The sequence below is a fragment of the Triticum aestivum genome, chromosome 2B (assembly GCF_018294505.1).
Source record: "Triticum aestivum cultivar Chinese Spring chromosome 2B, IWGSC CS RefSeq v2.1, whole genome shotgun sequence".
Lineage (NCBI taxonomy): Eukaryota > Viridiplantae > Streptophyta > Magnoliopsida > Poales > Poaceae > Triticum > Triticum aestivum.
Window position 1 is genome coordinate 428,511,283 of NC_057798.1, and position 18,960 is coordinate 428,530,242.

Sequence of the window (18,960 nt, forward strand, 5' to 3'; positions counted from 1 at the left end):
GAAAGGCCCCACCCCCTAGTATAGGGGCACCAAGATCCTCCCTTAAAAGGAATAGTATCATATCCCGAAGGGATAACATCAGGATCCCTAAAAAGGGGGGATAGCAATCGGTGGGGAAGGAAAGGAGGGATTTGCTTCCTCCCCCTTGGCGAATGACTCTAGGGGCTTGGAGGGCAAGCCACCATCCTGATCCATGCATATATAAAGGTGGGGAGGCATTGGGGGCAGCAACCCTTCATCCCTTTCCCGTCCCCCCTCCCCGCCTTGTTACACCCCTCCACCTCGCGTAGACGCTTGGCGAAGCCCTACTGCAGTTCCGTAGATGCCACCACCAGCACCATGCTGTCATGTTGGTTCTGATCTCACCTACCTACCCACCCTCACTTTCTGGATCAAGAAGGAGAGGACGTTGCCGAGCCGTACGTGTGCTAAACTCGGAGGTGTCTTCCGTTTGGCACTGCATCGGATTGGATAGTGATTGGTTCGCGATTGGATCATGAAGAGTACGACCACATCAATCGCGTTACGATGCTAACACTTTTGGTCTACAATGGTATGTAGACCCACTCCCCTCTCATAGCTATGCATCTCCATAGATAGACCTTGGGTGTTTTGTAGGAAATTTTTTGATTTTCATGCAACATTCCCCGTCAGTGGCATCATGAGCTAGGTCTATGCATAGATGTATATGCACGAGTAGAACACAAAGAAGTTGTGGGTGTTGATGTTCGAATTGCTTATTTCCTTTGTCTTATTTGGATTCAGCGGTATTGTGGGATGAAGCGGCTCGGACCAACCTTACTTGTCCACGCACAAGAGACTGGTTCCACTGACTAACATGCAACTTGTATTGCATAAAAGTGGCTTTGCGGGTGTCTATCTCTCCCACCTTAGTTGAATCTAATTTGACAAAAGCGGTCCTTGTAGAAGGTTAAAAGGCAACTAGTATATCACCGTTGTGGTTTTGCATAGATAAGAACGGTTCTTATAGTTTGCCCTAGCAGACACGTAAAAATTGCAACAACAAAGTAGAGGACGTCTAACTTGTTCTTAAGGGCATGTTGTGATGTGATATGGCCAAAATGTGATGTGAATATGTTGATGTATGAGATGATCATGTTTTGTAATAGGTTCACGACTTGCATGTCGATGAGTACAGCAACCGGCAGGAGCCATAGGGTTGTCTTTAACTTATTGTATGACCTATGTGTCAATGATTTAGTGTCATGTAATTACTTTACTTTATTGCTATGTGTTAGCAATAGTTGGCAGAGACAACCATGTGATGGCACGATGATGGAGATCATGATTATGGAGATCAAGGTGTCATGTTGTTGACAATGGAGATCATGCAGGTGCTTTGGAGATGGAGATCAAAAGCACAAGATGATAATGGCCATATCATCTCACACATATTAATTGCAAGTGATGTTTATCCTTTGTATGCATCTTATTTTGCTTACGACGATGGTTGCATTAGAATATGATCCCTTCACTTAATTTCAAGATAAAAGTGTTCTCCCTAAATATGCACCATTGTGTAAGTTTGTCGTTTCGAAGCACCTCATGATGATCAAGTGTTATAGACTCTACGTTCACATACAACGGGTGTAAGCCAGTTTTACACATGTAGAATACTTGGGTTAAACTTGACGAGACTAGCATGTACATACATGGCCTAGGAACATGGACGACCGAAAGGTCGAACATGAATCATATAGTAGATATGATCAACATGGAGATGTTCACCATTGATGACGACCCCGTCTCATGTGATGATCGGACATGGGTAGTTGATTTGGATCATGTAACACTTAGACAACTTGAGGGATGTTGATTTAAGTGGGAGTTCACTAGTAATTTGATTAACTGAACCAATTATAATGAACATAGACTAAATGCCTTTGCAAATTATGTCTTAGGTCAATGGCTCACGCTATAGCTCCCCTGAATTTTAATGTGTTCCTAGAGAAAGAAAAGTTGAAAGATGATGGAAGCAACTATGCGGACTGGGTCCATAATTTGAGGATTATCCTCACTATTGCACAGAAGTCTTATGTCATTGATGCACCGCTATGTGAACCACCCGCTCCCAAAAATTTGGATGCTATGAACATCTGGTAGACTAGAAGTGATGACTACATGATAGTTCAATGCACCATGCTTTACGGCTTAGATCCGGGGCTCCAAAAACTTTTTGAGAACCATAGAGCATATGAGATGTTCCAGGAGCTGAAATTGGTATTTCAGGCTCATGCCCAGGTTGAGAGGTATGACACCTCCGACAAGTTCTTTAGCTGCAAGATGGAGGAGAACAGCTCCGATAGTGAGCACGTACTCAAGATGTCTGAGTACTACAACCGCTTGAATCAATTGGGAGTTAATCTTCCAGATGAAGTAGAGATTGATAGAGTTCTCCAATCACTGCCACCAAGCTACAAGGGCTTGGTGATGAACTGTAATATGCAAGGGATGGAGAAGACGATCCCTGAGCTCTTTGCAATGCTTAAGGCCGTGGAGGTAGAAATCAAGAAAGAGCATCAAGTGTTGATGGTCAATAAGACCACTAGTTTCAAGAAATGCAAGGGAAAAAAAGGGAACTTCAAGAAGAATGGCAAGGTAGTTTCCGCTCCCATGAAGAAACCCAAGGCTGGACCTAAACCTGAGACTTAGTGCTTCTATTGCAAAGGGAATGGTCATTGGAAGTGGAACTGCCCCAAGTACTTGGCAGATAAGAAGGCTGGCAATGTCAAAAGAGGTATATTTGATATACATGTTATAGATGTGTACTGTTGGAGATATAACTATTGGGTATGACCCGCCCAGGAGGGGCTGGGTCATACCACTGGTGGTTCATAATGAGAAGGCCCAAGAAGATGTTGAAGATGGCGGTTCATGAAGCAAGCTTACTGAAGGTCCATGACCCGAGGAGACTTGAGGCCCACGGGCATAAACCGCCATATGTTTAACTTGTATGTTAAGGAAAGTTTAGTTCTGTCACTGAGCCGGACACATTGTGTATGAGTCGGCTAAGACTCTGTAAGCTGCCGGGCATTAGCCTGTGTATATAAAGGGGTGACCCGGCGGCGGGTTAGGGCAAGAAACAACATGTCGAGAAATACGTCAAGTGTATTCGCTCCCTGGTAATCGAAACCCAAGCAATACAACCTAAAGCAGGAGTAGGCCTTTAACTCATTGCGAGGGGCTAAACCTGGGTAAAACTCTCTGTGTCCCTTGTCCCATTTTAACCCCTTCAGCTAACCACGTCGCGATGGCTCCACACCTAGGTCCTCATGCTAGGGCATCTGTCGTGAAAATTCCGTGACAGTTGGCGCCCACCGTGGGGCCAGTGCATGGTGGTTTTGAGTTCTTCAAGGGCAGCTTCACAGGGCTCAAGGGATACGCTATGGGCCGGATGACCAAGAGTCGTCGCGGCAAGCTCTACATCGACGACGCAGGCTGGGGCCCTGAGTCCGGCTCAGTCAAGTACGGGTACCAGGTCCCCTTCGGCGGAATTCATGTCTTCATCATCCAAACTGGTGAGTCGGAAGCTGAGCCGAACACCTGCACCAACATCGTCGAGACGGCTCAGCGGGCGCGACCCGCCAAGGTTCAAGCCGCCCCGAAGCATGTCTTTGTTGGCTTTACTCAAGGAGTGGATCTGGAAGGAGGATCTGAATCCGGTGGTGAGACAGACGTCTATTCGGGTGATGAGTCCTCAACAGGCAAGACCAATTCCATGTATCAGGTTCAGGATGGTGGGCTTGGAGGATGTTCTGATGGTGACAGTATTCTGAACCCTTACGAGCCGCCAAACCGGGTTACAATCTTCATGGCCAGTACACAGCCAGGGCAGAATTCTTCAACTGTAGCAGCAATCATCTCTGGGTCAGCAACGGCAACGGCAGCCAGGGCAGGAGACCCTGTGCGCCCGTCAGCTCAAGTTTTATCTGATCTGTTGGAGGCTCTGGCAATGTTGTTGATGGCAGAGGTGACCCCGGCGAACCAAACGCAGCATAACGTGAACGTTGCAAAGTTACGTGATGAGATAGCCCAAGCCAAGGAGGATCTAAACACCGAGAACACCCGGATGGCGATGGAGCAAGCCGCCTTGGAGAGGGAGGCAGAACGGCTTCAAGCAGAGGACTTTCGCTTGAGCTTGGACCAGGATGTGTCAAATGATGTCTTCAACAGAATGAATGTGAGTCGTTTACCCCCGGTTTACTATGTGAGGAATCTTTTCAACACGCCAGGGGCAGGAACTAGTAACCCGCCTGGTGTGGATCGGGCCGTTGAGGCGCCGGCGGCTAGAGCACCGATTCAACCTCGTGCTGCAGACCCCCCACGATTGAATTTGACCCCTCCTCAGCACGTTCCGACGCCCCCAGGTCATTTTTATAATCCTTTGGATAACATGATAGCTGCGGTACCCAATTGGTGACTCTCCCGGTTCAGGATGAGTCGCCAGCAGCGATGGAAATATAGAGAGCCGGAGAACTTCTTCAGACAGTGGTGGCTCAGTAGGCGGCTTATTCATATAGTCGTGATCAGATTCATTCAACCCCACATCCAAGTCGGAGTTACAGTAGACACATTGATGAACCTGCCGTGTTGCACAGTGAGCGGTACCGCAATCAACCTCGTAGGCCTGACTCACCGCGCACTGGTAATGAGGCTCAGACTTTGGTGGACCAAGGCAGAACGCGGCATGAGGCGGAGTTGGCAGCTCAGCTGGCGGCTCAACAGCAATCTCTGGTTTATCCATCAGCCTCTGTCAAGGCAGGAGTGACCTCTAGAACCTTGGGTGTGCCGTGCTTAGTGCCGGCTTTACGCAACGAGCGCTTGCCTAAGAATTTGAAGGGCCCCGCAAGGTGCCTAATGACACGGTGGATCAGCCCCCAGAGGCTTGGATTGAGAGCTATGAGATGGCTATGGAGATGCCAGATGTTAGTGATGCTGCATGTGCTAAGTATTTCACCATGATGTTGGATGGGCCAGCTCGTACTTGGTTGAAAGGGCTGCCCGCTAACTCCATTGCATCATGGGCGGAGTTGAAAAGGCGATTTATTCAAAATTTTAAAGACACGTGCAAGCAGCCTATGTCGATTCTGGATCTGGACTCTTGCGTCCAAGGTGAAGGTGAGTCAAAAACCAATTGGGTGCGCCGGATTTTAGCTGTTATACACTCATCGGATAGTATCAACACCGGCTCAGCAGTCCTGATGTTGGAGAAGAACTGTCGTTTTCTTCCCCTTAAGCAAAAATTGGGGTGGCTTAAGCGTACTTGCAATGATATGGGGGAGCTCATGGTGGCTCTCGTCAAATATGCTGACTTTGATAGCACGAAATACCATGAGTCTGATGAGGAGAAGGTTGGAAAAGGGAAGAAGAGCGGCAATGCAAAGGGACAGCATAACACGGCGAGTCAATGTGGCAATGGTAAATGTAAGGCGGATGGCGGGTTAGACTTTGTGGCCAACACCAATACGCAGAGTAATAGCTAGTGTCGTAAGGGGAAAACGCCAGCACCCCGGTTTGGAGAGCCAAAGTTCAACCTTGAGGCCATGATGAATTAGCGTTGCCCAAAGCACGGAACCCAGGATAAGTCGAACAGTCATCTGTGGAAGGATTGCTTTATCATGAGGGAGTATAGAAACTCTAATTTCTTCCAGAATAATCATGACCCGCACGGTGGTTCAGGTTCCGGCTCTCACGGACCTGGTTTTGGAGGTGGCGGTTCAAACTCTGGCTTTCAGGGCCATGGCCATCAAAGTGGTTTTAATCAGCAATCTGGCCAAGGGAATCAGCAGCAGTAGTCTGGTTATCGGTGCAATCCAAAGCAGCTGAATAGTGGTTAGTATCATGTGTTCACCACAAGTCTGTGCAAACGAGATTAGAAAATCCATAAGCGGGCGGTGAACTCCATTGAGCCGGTAGTGCCTCGTTATTTGAGATGGTCTGAGCATCCTATTATATGGAGCCGGGAGGATCACCCGCCCAGGGTTGACAATCCAGGTCAGTTGGCATTGGTGGTTTCTCTACAGGTAGGAGGGTATAGGCTTACAAAGGTGCTCATGGATGGGGGCAGCAGTATCAATATCCTTTACTATGAGACCTTTCGTCGTATGAATTTGACTGACAAAGATCTTAAGACGTCTTCTACTGTTTTTCATGGGGTGGTTCCTGGTAAATCGGCGTATCCAGTAGGTAAGATAACCCTTTAGGTGGCCTTTGGAGATGACCATGATTCCAGAGCTGAGAAATTGACCTTTGAGCTGGTTAAGATCAAAAGCCCTTACCATGCTTTGTTCGGGCGGCCGGCTTACGCCAAGTTTATGGCACGGCCATGTTATGTTTATTTGCATCTTAAAATGCCGGGTCAAAAGGGCACCATCACGGTGCATGGTGATAGGAATATTGCTTTGGACTGTGAAGAAGGTGATTCTCGTATGTTGAGTCGGCCTGTGCCACTGAGGAGTTAAAGTTTTACAAAGACAATGTTGACCCAGCGGATATGACACCTTTGAAGAAGCCAACTACAGAAAATGACCCCATGTTGAAGTTTAAATAGGCAAATGACACTAAGTTGGTTGATTTTGTGCCTGGCGACTCGTCCAAGCAGTTCAGCATCAGTGCTAATATGGATCCAAAATAGGAAAGTGCACTCATCGAGTTCATCTGTGAGAACCGGGACATCTTTGCATGGAAACCTTCTGACATGCCAGGTGTACCGAGGGAACTCGCTGAGCACACTCTTAATATGGATCCAAAGTTTAAACCAGTCAAGCAATATCTTCATCATTTTAATGAAGAGAGGTGCAAGGCAATTGGTGAAGAAGTGGCCCGGCTCTTGGTGGCAGGGTTCATCATTGAAGTTTTCCATCCTGAGTGGTTGGCTAACCCGGTGCTGGTACTTAAGAAAAACGGCACTTGGCATATGTGTGTGGATTATACATACCTTAATAAGGCCTGTCCGGCTGACCCTTATGCTCTCCCTCGTATTGATCAGATTATTGATGCTACGGCGGGTTGTGAGCATTTGAGTTTTTTGGATGCTTATTCTGGTTATCATCATATCAAGATGGTAGTTAAGGACCAGGAGAAGAAAGCTCTCATCACTCCCTTTGGAGCCTTCTGCTATGTGTCTATGCCCTTTTGGCTCAAGAGCGCTCAGGCGACTTACCAATGGTGTCTTCAGAATTTCCTCCATGACCAGATTGGGCGCGATGTTCACGCCTATGTGGATGATATCGTTGTGAAATCCAGAAAAAAAGAGACTTTGATAGATGATTTGAAAGAGACATTTGACAAACCCCGGGTTTATAAAATGATGCTCAACCTGGTCAAGTGTGTCTTTGGCATGCCAGCAGGTAAGCTTTTGGGTTTCCTGGTTTCTGAGAGAGGCATTGAAGCTAACCCGAAGAAAATCAAGGCTATCACTTTGTTGGCTAAGACGGTGTGTATCAATGATGTCCAGCGTTTGGCGGGTCGTATTGCGGCTTTGAGCCAATTTATAAGCCGCCTGGGAGAGAAGGCCATCCCTTTGTTTAAAATGATGAAGAAGACATATGACTTTGTCTGGAGTGATGCTGCTAATGAGGCGTTTGAGGTGCTTAAGAGATAGCTGGGTGAACACCGGTTCTTGCAGCTCCTATTGAGAAGGATCCCTTGTTGTTATATGTCGCTGCAAACATTAGAGCCGTCAGTGTGGCAGTTGTGGTTGAAAGGAAGGAGCCAGGAAAGGAGTACCCAGTTCAAAGGCCGGTTTATTATGTCAGTGAGGTGCTCATTGAGTCTAAGTAGCGATACCCACATTGGCAGAAGTTGGTATACGGCGTATTCATGGCTAGCCGCAAGTTGAAGCAATATTTCCTTGGTCATCCCATCACTATGGTTAGTTCTGCTCCCTTGGGAGATATTATTCAAAACAGAGAAGCCACCGGTCGGGTAGCTAAGTGGGCCATTGAGCTTGGACGCCATGGTTTGAAGTATATGCCTCGGACAGCTATAAAGTCTCAGGCACTTGTGGATTTGATCAATGACTGGACAAAATTGCGGATGCCTGAGGATAAGTCAGGTAACACATATTGGACTATTCACTTTGATGGATCCAGGCAATTGGAAGGCTCGGGGGCTAGAGTTATATTGACTTCCCCACAAAGTGATAAATTTTGTTATGTTTTAAGGTTGATGTTCCCTTGTACTAACAATGCAGTTGAGTATGAAGCCTTACTCCATGGTCTTCAGATGGCTAAAGAGATGAATCTAAGCCGGGTGAGGTGTTTTGGCGACTCGGACTTGGTGGCTCAGCAAGTGTCAAGAATTTGGGATTCAAAGGATCCACTCATGGTGGCTTATCGCCGAGAGGTTGACACTATTGCTGGTCATTTCAAAGGTTATCAAGTGGAGCATGTCAATCGCAGGAAAAATGAAGCCCCTGATGCTTTAAGTCGACTAGGGTCTGAGCGTAAGCCGGTACCCCCTAATGTTTTCCTCGATGTTTTGCATAACCCATCGGTCAAGTTGCCTACAGAGGAAGATCTTGCAATTCCTGACCCGGAGGCATAGTTGGTGGCGGCTCTCCATGTTATTCCTGATTGGACGGTTCCATATTTGGCTTATATGACCCGGGGCGAGTTACCTAAGGATGGAACCTTGGCCAGGTAAATAACCCGGAGGTCTAAGTCAATGGCTATTGTCAATGGTGAGCTACACAGATGCAGTGTTACAGGAGTGTTTCAACGATGGATTTCTCCTGAGGAGGGCCGAGAAATTCTAAGGGAGATTCATGAAGGAGATTGCGGTCATCATGACGGCTCTAAATCTCTCGTTGCTAAAGCTTTTCGTCATGGGTTTTATTGGCTGACGGCTCATGCTGATGTGGAAGATCTGGTCAGTAAATGTGATGGTTGTCAGAAAATTTCAAGACGAGCTCATGTGTTGGCTCAAGAATTTAGGATGATTCCAATTACTTGATCGTTTGCAGTCTGGGGGCCGGATATGGTTGGACCTTTTAAAAGGTCCAAGGACAAAAAGACTCATCTCCTGGTAGCTGTTGACAAGTTTACAAAGTGGGTAGAAGCTGAACCGGTCAGCAAATGTGATGCAGCAACGGCGGTTCAGTTCATCAAAAAGGTGATCTTTCATTTTGGATACCCTCATAGTATCATTACTGATAATGGTACTAATTTGTCTAAGGGTGCAATGAAAGACTTTTGTCAACAAGAGCATATCCGGCTTGATGTATCGTCGGTGACTCGCCCCCAGTCTAATGGTCAAGCTGAAAGAGCCAATCAAGAAATCTTGAGAGGTATCAAACCCCGGCTTATGGTCCCTTTGTAGGGACACCAGGTTGTTGGGTGGAAGAGTTGCCCTCAGTGCTTTGGAGTATCAATACCACCCACAACAGATCCATGGGTTACACGCCTTTCTTCATGGTTTACGGAGCAGAGGCGGTTCTCCCTAGTGACATACGTCACGATTCACCCCATGTGGCGGCTTATGTTCAAGATGATAATGAGGAAGCACGTCAAGATGTTGTTGACCTGTTGGATGAAGAGCGTGACCTTGTGGCGGCTTGTTCGGCAATTTACCAGCAAGATATGCATCGTTATCATAGCCGCCGGGTTAAAACCAGGACCTTTCAAGAAGGAGATTTGGTGCTCCGGCTCATCCAGGATCAAACTGACATGCACAAGTTATCCCCACCTTGGGAAGGGCCTTTTGTGGTCAGCAAAAATCTGAACAATGGGTCATACTACCTTATCGATGTTCGAGACCACAAGGACTCACGCACGTTGGAGGAGGAGACCCACCGGCCGTGGAATATTGCTCATCTTCGGCCTTATTACAACCGAGCCACCGGCTCTTGTGATGTACATAACTTTACTAATGTATATATTATGATTAGTATAATAAAGCCGGCATCCCTGATGATTCAGGGCCTCTGTCGTTCATTTCTGAGAATCTGAGTCTTTATTGTTACTTCATAAGGTCACTTGGGGGTGATACGTCTCCGTCCTATCTATAATTTTTGATTGTTCCATGCCAATATTCTACAACTCTTACATACTTTTGGCAACTTTTTATAGTATTTTTGGGACTAACATATTGATCCAGTGCCCAGTGCCAGTTCTTGTTTGTTGCATGTTTTTTGTTTCGCAGAAAATCCATATCAAACGGAGTCCAAGTGGGATAAAAACTGATGGAGATTATTTTTGGAGTATTTATGAATTTTGGGAAGTGGAATCAACACGAGATGATGCTTGAGGGGCCGACAAGGCAGGGGGCACCCCTGACCCTTGTCGACACCTCGTAAGGCGGCTGTTTCCCTTTTTTCGCTGCAAGAAAGCTAATATTCATAAAAAAATCGTGTTCAAAGTTTCAACCCAATCGGAGTTACGGATCTCCGGGAATATAAAAAAACGGTGAAAGGGCAGAACCAGGAGCGCAGAAATAGAGAGAGACAGAGAGACAGATCAAATCTCAGAGGGGCTCTTGCCCCTCCCACGCCATGGAGACCATGGACCAGAGGGGAAACACTTCTCTCATCTAGGGAGAAGGTCAAGGAAGAAGAAGAAGAAGGGGGGCTCTCTCCCCCTCTCTCCCAGTGGTGCCGGAATGCCACCGGGGCCATCATCATCACCGCGATCTACACCAACGCCTCCGTCGTCTTCACCAACATCTCCATCACCTTCCCCCATCTATCTACAGTGGTCCACTCTCCCGCAACCAGTTGTACCCTCTACTTGAACATGGGGCTTTATGCTTCATATTATTATCCAATGATGTGTTGCCATCCTATGATGTCTGAGTAGATTTTCGTTATCCTATCGGTCATTGGTGAATTGCTATGATAGATTTAATTTGCTTGTGGTTATGTTGTTGTCCTTTGGTGCCCATCATATGAGCGCGCGTGTGGATCACACCATAGGGTTAGTTGTATGTTGATAGGACTATGTATTGGAGGGCAAGAGTGACAGAAGCTTCAACCTAGCATAGAAATTGATGCATATGGGATTGAAGGGGGACCAATGCTATGGTTGGGTTTTACCTTAATGAACATTAGTAGTTGCGGATGCTTGCTAATAGTTCCAATCATAAGTGAATAGAATTCCAAGTCAGGGATGGCATGCTAGCAGTGGCCTCTCCCACATGAAACTTGCTATCGGTCTAGTAAAGTAGAAAATTACTTAGGGACAATTTCGCAACTCCTACCACCACTTTTCCACACTCACTATACTAACTTTATTGCTTCTTTATCTAAACAGCCCCTAGCTTTTATTTACGTGCTCTTTATTATCTTTCAAAACTATCCAACAACACCTACAAAGTACTTCTAGTTTCATACTTGTTCTAGGTAAAGCGAATGTTAAGCGTGCGTAGAGTTGTATCGGTGGTCGATAGAACTTGAGGGAATATTTGTTCTACCTTTAGCTCCTCGTTGGGTTTGGAACTCTTACTTATCGAAAGAGGCTACAATTGATCCCCTATACTTGTGGGTTATCAAGACCTTTTTCTAGCGCCGTTGCCGGGGAGTCAGAGCGTGGGGTGAATATGCTCGTGTGTGCTTGTTTGCTTTATCACTAAGTAATTTTTATTTGTTGTTCTTAGTTGTTTTCTATCTATAGTTATGGGTAGGAAACGCAAAATACCAAAACAATTAGTTGTACCTACTACACTAATGGTTGAAGAACAACTCAAAATATATCACACTACTGAAGCTTTTTACTTGGATCATCTTCGATCCATATGTGCTCGTGTTGAAACCCCAACTAGCTTAGTTGAGGGCAAATATTTAGATGAGCACGCTTGTTATGTGCGACACCACATATCTGAAAAAGGGAAACTTTTACTGGATCAAATTCATCGGTTGCAATGCTATGCTTGGAATTTATGTGAAATATATGATTTTACTTGTTGTTCTGAAGACCCTAAGAAACACCTTCCCTACCATTGTGAGTTTAGTGATAATGGAATCGTATCTTCGTATGCTAAGGGTGTTTATAATTACTATGATGTTCAACAAATTGAAGAATTTGTTGCTTTTAAGGGTGCTTATGAAATTGCTTCTTTGATTGGAAAGTATGATGCTACTCTTTACAAATCTTAAAATTTTGCCATACTTAAATATTGTTATGATAATTATGCTTGTAATGCCTATGTTAACCATATATTGAGGACTCCTCCGCTGTCCAAGAGACTAATATTTTGTAGGAGTCTATGGAAGAAGAAATTGATGAAACTATGAGCTCATTGGATGAAAAAGATGATGAGGAGAGTGAAGAACAAAAGGAGGAAGAGCGGATTAGCTACCCATGCCCACCTTCTAATGAGAGTAACTATTCAACTCATACATTGTTTAATTTCCCTTCGTGCTTAGCGAAGGATGATTGCTATGATGATTGTTATGATCCCATTGATTATTTTGAAATATCCCTTTTTGATGATGCTTGCTATGCCTGTGGCCAAGATGCCAATATGAATTATGCTTATGGAGATGAACTTGCTATAGTTCCTTATGTTAAACATGAAATTGTTGCTATTGCACCCACGCATGATAGTCCTATTATCTTTTTGAATTCTCCAAACTACACTATATCAGAGAAGTTTGCTCTTATTAAGGATTATGTTGATGGGTTGCATTTTACTGTTGCACATGATGATTTTGATAGATATAATATGCATGTGCTTGCTGCTCCAACTTGCAATTATTATGAGAGAGGAACTACATCTCTGCCTCTTTATGTTTCCAACATGATAGAATTGCAAGAAACTGCTTATACTATGCATTGGCCTTTACTTGGTGTGCATGAATTGTTCTTTTATGACATGCCGATGCATAGGAAGAGAGTTAGACTTCATTGTTGCATGATATATGTTACTTTGTGCTCACTACTAAATCACAAATCATTGTTAATTAAAATTGGCTTTGATATACCTTGGGATCCGGGTGGATCCATTACTTGAGCACTATATGCCTAGCTTAATGACTTTACAGAAAGCGCTGCCAGGGAGACAACCCGGAAGTTTTAGAGAGTCATTTATTTCTGTTGTGTGCTTTCATAAAGTTTAAAAACAAAAAAATAAAGAGGGGAACCCAAAACTTTTTCAAAAAGAAAAGCGAAAGTGAGAAAGACGAGCATTGTTAAAGTGGGAGCTAGCCTTGAACTTTGTTCATGCTTACGGAAACTTTGTGAATCTTGATTACAGAAACTTTTCAACAAAAATAATTGTCCCCTTGTACAATTCCACTATATAATAAAAATAATGTGCCATGGTTTTCCTTTAGAATGTTTACAATGCTTGTTGGTTTGTGCGGTGCAGGACAGAAACTTTGGCTGTAATGTGCGATTTTACATTTTTTACTAGAACGTCAAACGGTTCTGAAACTTTTTGTACTATCTTTCTATACAAATTGTTTATTTTTCATAAGTTTGGCAGAATTTTTTGGGTACCAGAAGTATGGTGAATGTTTAGATTAGTATAGACTGCCCTATTTAAGACAGATTCTGTTTTTGATGCATAGTTTGCTTGTTTTGATGAAATTATCAATTTCTATCAGTGGATTAAGCCATGGTTATTACAGTAGCTACAATGAAAAAACAAAATATGAATTGGTTTGCAACAGTACTTAGAGTACTGATTTGCTTTATTATACTAACGCATCTTACCGAGCTTTCTGTTGAGTTTTGTGTGGATGAAGTGTTCAAAGATCGAGCAGGTATCGATGTGAGAAGAAGAAGAAGAGGCAAGAGCTCAAGCTTGGGGATGCCCAAGGCACCCCAAGTAAATATTCAAGGAGACTCAAGCGTCTAAGATTGGGGATGCCCCGGAAGGCATCCCATCTTTCTTCGACAAGTATCGGTATGTTTTCGGATTCGTTTCGTTCATGCGATATGTGCAAATCTTGGAGCTTATTTTGCATTTAGTTTTCACTTTTCTTTTATGAACCATGCTGTTATAAGATAGTCCTTGGTTGATTTATAGAATTCTATTTGCACTTCACTTAAATCTTTTGAGTATGGCTTTATAGAATGCTTCATGTGCTTCACTTATATCATTTGAAGTTTGGATTGACTGTTTCTCTTCACATAGAAAACCGCCATTTGTAGAATGCTCTTTTGCTTCACTTATATTTGTTAGAGCATGGCCATATCTTTTGTAGAAAGAATTCAACTCTCTTGCTTCACTTATATCTATTTAGAGAGATGACAAGAATTGGTCATTCACATGGTTAGTCATAAAATCCTACATAAAACTTGTAGATCACTGAATATGATATGTTTGATTCCTTGCAATAGTTTTGCGATATAGAGATGATAATATGTGGGAGGTTCTAGTAAATGGTTGTGTTTAGTAAGAATATTGGTGTTAAGGTTTGTGATTCCCGAAGCATGCACGTATGGTCTCCTAACTATGTAACCAAATTGGCGTGCATTGTATTTTGATTGTTTATCTTTGCGTGAAGGTCGGGGGCGCGCAATGGTTAACTCCTACCAACCTCCCCCTAGGAGCATGCGTAGTAGTACTTTGCTTAGAGGGCCAATAAACTTTTGCAATAAGTATATGAGTTATTTATGACTAATGTGAGTCCATGGATTATATGCACTCTTGCCTTTCCGCAATTTGCTAGCCTCTACGGTACCATGCATTGCCCTATCTCACCTCGAGAGTTGGTGCAAACTTCGCCGGTGCATCCAAACCCCGTGATACGATACGCTCTATCACACATAAGCCTCCTTATATCTTCCTCAAAACAACCACCATACCTACCTATTATGGCATTTCCATAGCCATTCCGAGATATATTGCCATGCAACTTCCATTATCATCATATACATGACTTGAGCATTCATTGTCATATTGCTTTGCATGATCGTAAGACAGCTAGCATGATGTTTTCATGGCTTGCCCGTTTTTTGATATCTTTGCTATGCTAGATCATTGCACATCCTGGTACACTGCCAGAGGCATTCATATAGAGTCATATTTTGTTCTAGTATCGAGTTGTAATATTGAGTTGTAAGTAAATAAAAGTGTGATGATCATCATTATTAGAGCATTATCTCATGTAAGGAAAGGATGATGGAAGCTATGATTCCCTCACCAGTTGGGATGAGTCTCCTGACTTTATGAAAAATAAAAGAGGCCAAAGAAGCCCAAATAAAAAAAAGGCCAAAGAAGCCCACCAAAAAATTAAAAAATAAAATAAAATAAGATAAAAAATGAGAGAAAAAGAGAGAAGGGGCAATGCTACTATCCTTTTACCACACTTGTGCTTCAAAGTAGCACCATGTTCTTCATAGAGAGAGTCCCCTATGCTTTCACTTTCATATACTAGTGGGAATTTTCATTATAGAACTTGGCTTGTATATTCCAATGATGGGCTTCCTAAAATGCCCGAGGTCTTCATGAGCAAGCAAGTTGGATGCACACCCACTTAGTTTCAGTTTGAGCTTTCATACACTAATAGCTCCAGTGCATCTGTTGCATGGCAATCCCTACTCCTTGCATTGACGTCAATTGATGGGCATCTCCATAGCCCGTTGATAAGCCGTGTCGATGTGAGACTTTCTCCCTTTTTGTCTTCTCCACACAACCTCCACCATCATACTGTATTCCACCTGTAGTGCTATATCCATGGCTTGCGCTCATGTATTGCGTGAGGGTTGAAAAAGTTGAAGCGCGTTAAAAAGTATGAACCAATTGCTTGGCTGACACCGGGATGGGCATGAGGGGTACCTTACGTTAAGAAAAGGGAGCATAAAAGACTATATGATTTTGTAGGGATAACGTTCTTTAGCATTGATATTTTGATATACATGATTGTTTGTTGGGATGCCCGAGTATAAAATTCTTTTATGTCAAATGATAGAATATTTCTTTGAATCACTTGTGTCTTATTCATGCCATGATTAGATTACATGATCAAGATTATGCTAGTTAGCATTCCACATCAAAAATTATCTTTTTTATCATTTACCTACTCGAGGACAAGCAGGAATTAAGCTCGGGGATGCTGATATGTCTCTGTCGTATCTATAATTTTTGATTGTTCCATGCCAATATTCTACAACTCTTACATACTTTTGGCAACTTTTTATACTATTTTTGGGACTAACATATTGATCCAGTACCCAATGCCAGTTCCTATTTGTTGCATGTTTTTTGTTTTGCAGAAAATCCATATCAAATGGAGTCCAAACGGGATCAAATCTGATGGAGATGAATATTTATGAATTTTGGGAAGTGGAATCAATGCGAGACGATGCTCGAGGGGCCCATGAGGCAGGGGCGTGCCCCTGACCCTCGTGGACACCCCGTAAGGCGGTTGTTGCCCTTCTTTCACCGAAAGAAAGCTAATAACCGGAAAAAAATCATGTTCAAAGTTTCAATCCAATCGGAGTTACGGATCTCCGGGAATATAAGAAACGGTGAAAGGGCAGAACCAGGAGCGCGGAAACAGAGAGAGACAGAGAGACAGATCCAATCTCAGAGGGGCTCTCGCCACTCCCATGCCATGGAGACCATGGACCAAAGGGGAAACCCTTCTCTCATCTAGGGAGAAGGTCAAGTAAGAAGAAGAAGAAGAAGAAGAAGAAGAAGAAGGATGCTCTCTCTCCCTCTCTTCCGGTGGCACCGGAACACTGTCGGGGCCATCATCATCACCGCCATCTACACCAACACCTCCGTCATCTTCACCAACATCTCCATAACCTTCCCCCATATATCTACAGCGGTCCACTATCCCGCAACCCGCTGTACCCTCTACTTGAACATGGTGCTTTATGCTTCATATTATTATCCAATGATGTGTTGCCATCCTATGATGTCTGAGTAGATTTTCGTTGTCCTATCGATAATTGGTGAATTGCTATGATTGGTTTAATTTTCTTGTGGTTATGTTGTTGTCCTTTGGTGCCCATTGAATAGTACATTTTGCATCATGCTTTTATATCAATATTTATTGCATTATGGGCTATTATTACACACTATATCTCAATACTTATGGCTATTCTCTCTTATTTTACAAGGTTTACCATGAAGAGGGGGAATGCCGACAGCTGGAATTCTGGCTGGAAAGGGAGCAAACGTTGCAAACCTATTCTGCACAACCCCAAAAGACCTGAGACTCCACGAAACAACTTTTCAGATTTAATAAGAATTATTGGGCAAAAGAAATAGGCCAGGGGGCCCACACCCTGTCTAGGAGACAGGGGCGCCCCCCCCCCTTGTAGGGCGCGCCCCCCTATCTCCTGGGCCCCCTGGTGGGCTTCTAGCTGCCATCTTCTGCTATATGAAGGGTTTTCCCCTGGAAAAAATCATGGGCAAGCTTATGGGACGAAACTCCGCCGCCATGAGGCGGAACCTTGGCGGAATCAATCCAGGGCTCTGGCGGAGCTGTTCTGCCGGGGACACTTCCCTCCGGGAGGGGGAAATCATCACCAATGCCATCACCAACGATCCTCTCATCGGGAGGGGCTCAATCTCCATCAACATCTTCACCAGCACCATCTCATCTCAAAACCCTAGTTCATCTCTTGTATCCAATCTTGTATCAAAACCACAAATTGGTACCTGTGGGTTGCTAGTAGTGTTGATTACTCCTTGTAGTTGATGCTATTTGGTTTACTTGGTGGAAGATCATATGTTCAGATCCTTTATGCATATTATCACCCCTCTGGTTATGAACATGAATATGCTTTGTGAGTAGTTACATTTGTTCCTGAGGACATGGGTGAAGTCTTGCTATTAGTAGTCATGTGAATTTGGTATTCGTTCGATATTTTGATGAGATGTATGTTGTCTCTCCTCTAGTGGTGTTATGTGAACGTCGACTACATGACACTTCACCATTATTTGGGCCTAGAGGAAGGCATAGGGAAGTAATAAGTAGATGATGGGTTGCTAGAGTGACAAAAGCTTAAACCCTAGTTTATGTGTTGCTTCGTTAGGGGTTGATATGGACCCATATGTTTAATGTTGTGGTTAGGTTTACCTTAATACTCCTTTTTGTAGTTGCGGATGCTTGCAATAGGGGTTAATCATAAGTGGGATGCTTGTCCATGTTAGGGCAGTACCCAAGTGTCGGTCCACCCACATATCAAATTATCAAAGTACCGAACGCGAATCTTATGAACGTGATGAAAACTACCTTGACGATAATTCCCAATGTGTCATCGGGAGCTTCTTCTTCATTATTAGAATTTGTCCAGGCTTATCCTTTGCTACATAAAGGATTGGGCCACCTTGCTGCACTTTATTTACTTTATTTACTTTTTGCTCATTACTATTTATCTTATCACAAAACTATCTATCACCTACTATTTCAGTGCTTGCAGAGAAAACCTTACTGAAAACCGCTTATCATTTCCTTCTGCTCCTCGTTGGGTTCGACACTCTTACTTATCGAAAGGACTATGATAGATCCCCTATACTTGTGTGTCATCAAGACTCTTTTCTGGCGCCATTGCCGGGGAGCGTAGCGCTCTTGGTGAGTGGAACTTGGTAAGGAAACATTTATATAGTGTGCTGAAATTTTCTGTTACTTGTCACTATGGAAACTAATCCTTTAAGGGCTTGTTTGGGGTATCTTCACCCCAACCAGAAGAGCAAAGAGATGCTCCTCAACCTACTGAACCTTATGAAAATATTCACTTTGAGATTCCTTCGGGTATGATAGAAAAACTGCTAGCTAATCCTTTTGCAGGAGACGGAACATTGCATCCCGACTTACACCTCATCTTTGTGGATGAAGTTTGTGGATTATTTAAGCTTGCAGGTATTCCCAATGATGTTGTCAAAAGGAAGGTCTTCCCTTTATCTTTAAAGGGAGATGCAATAACATGGTATAGGCTATGTGATGATACGAGATATTGGAACTATAAGCGTTTGAAGTTGGAATTTCACCAGAAGTTCTGTCCTATGCATCTTGTTCATCGTGATCGTAATTAGATA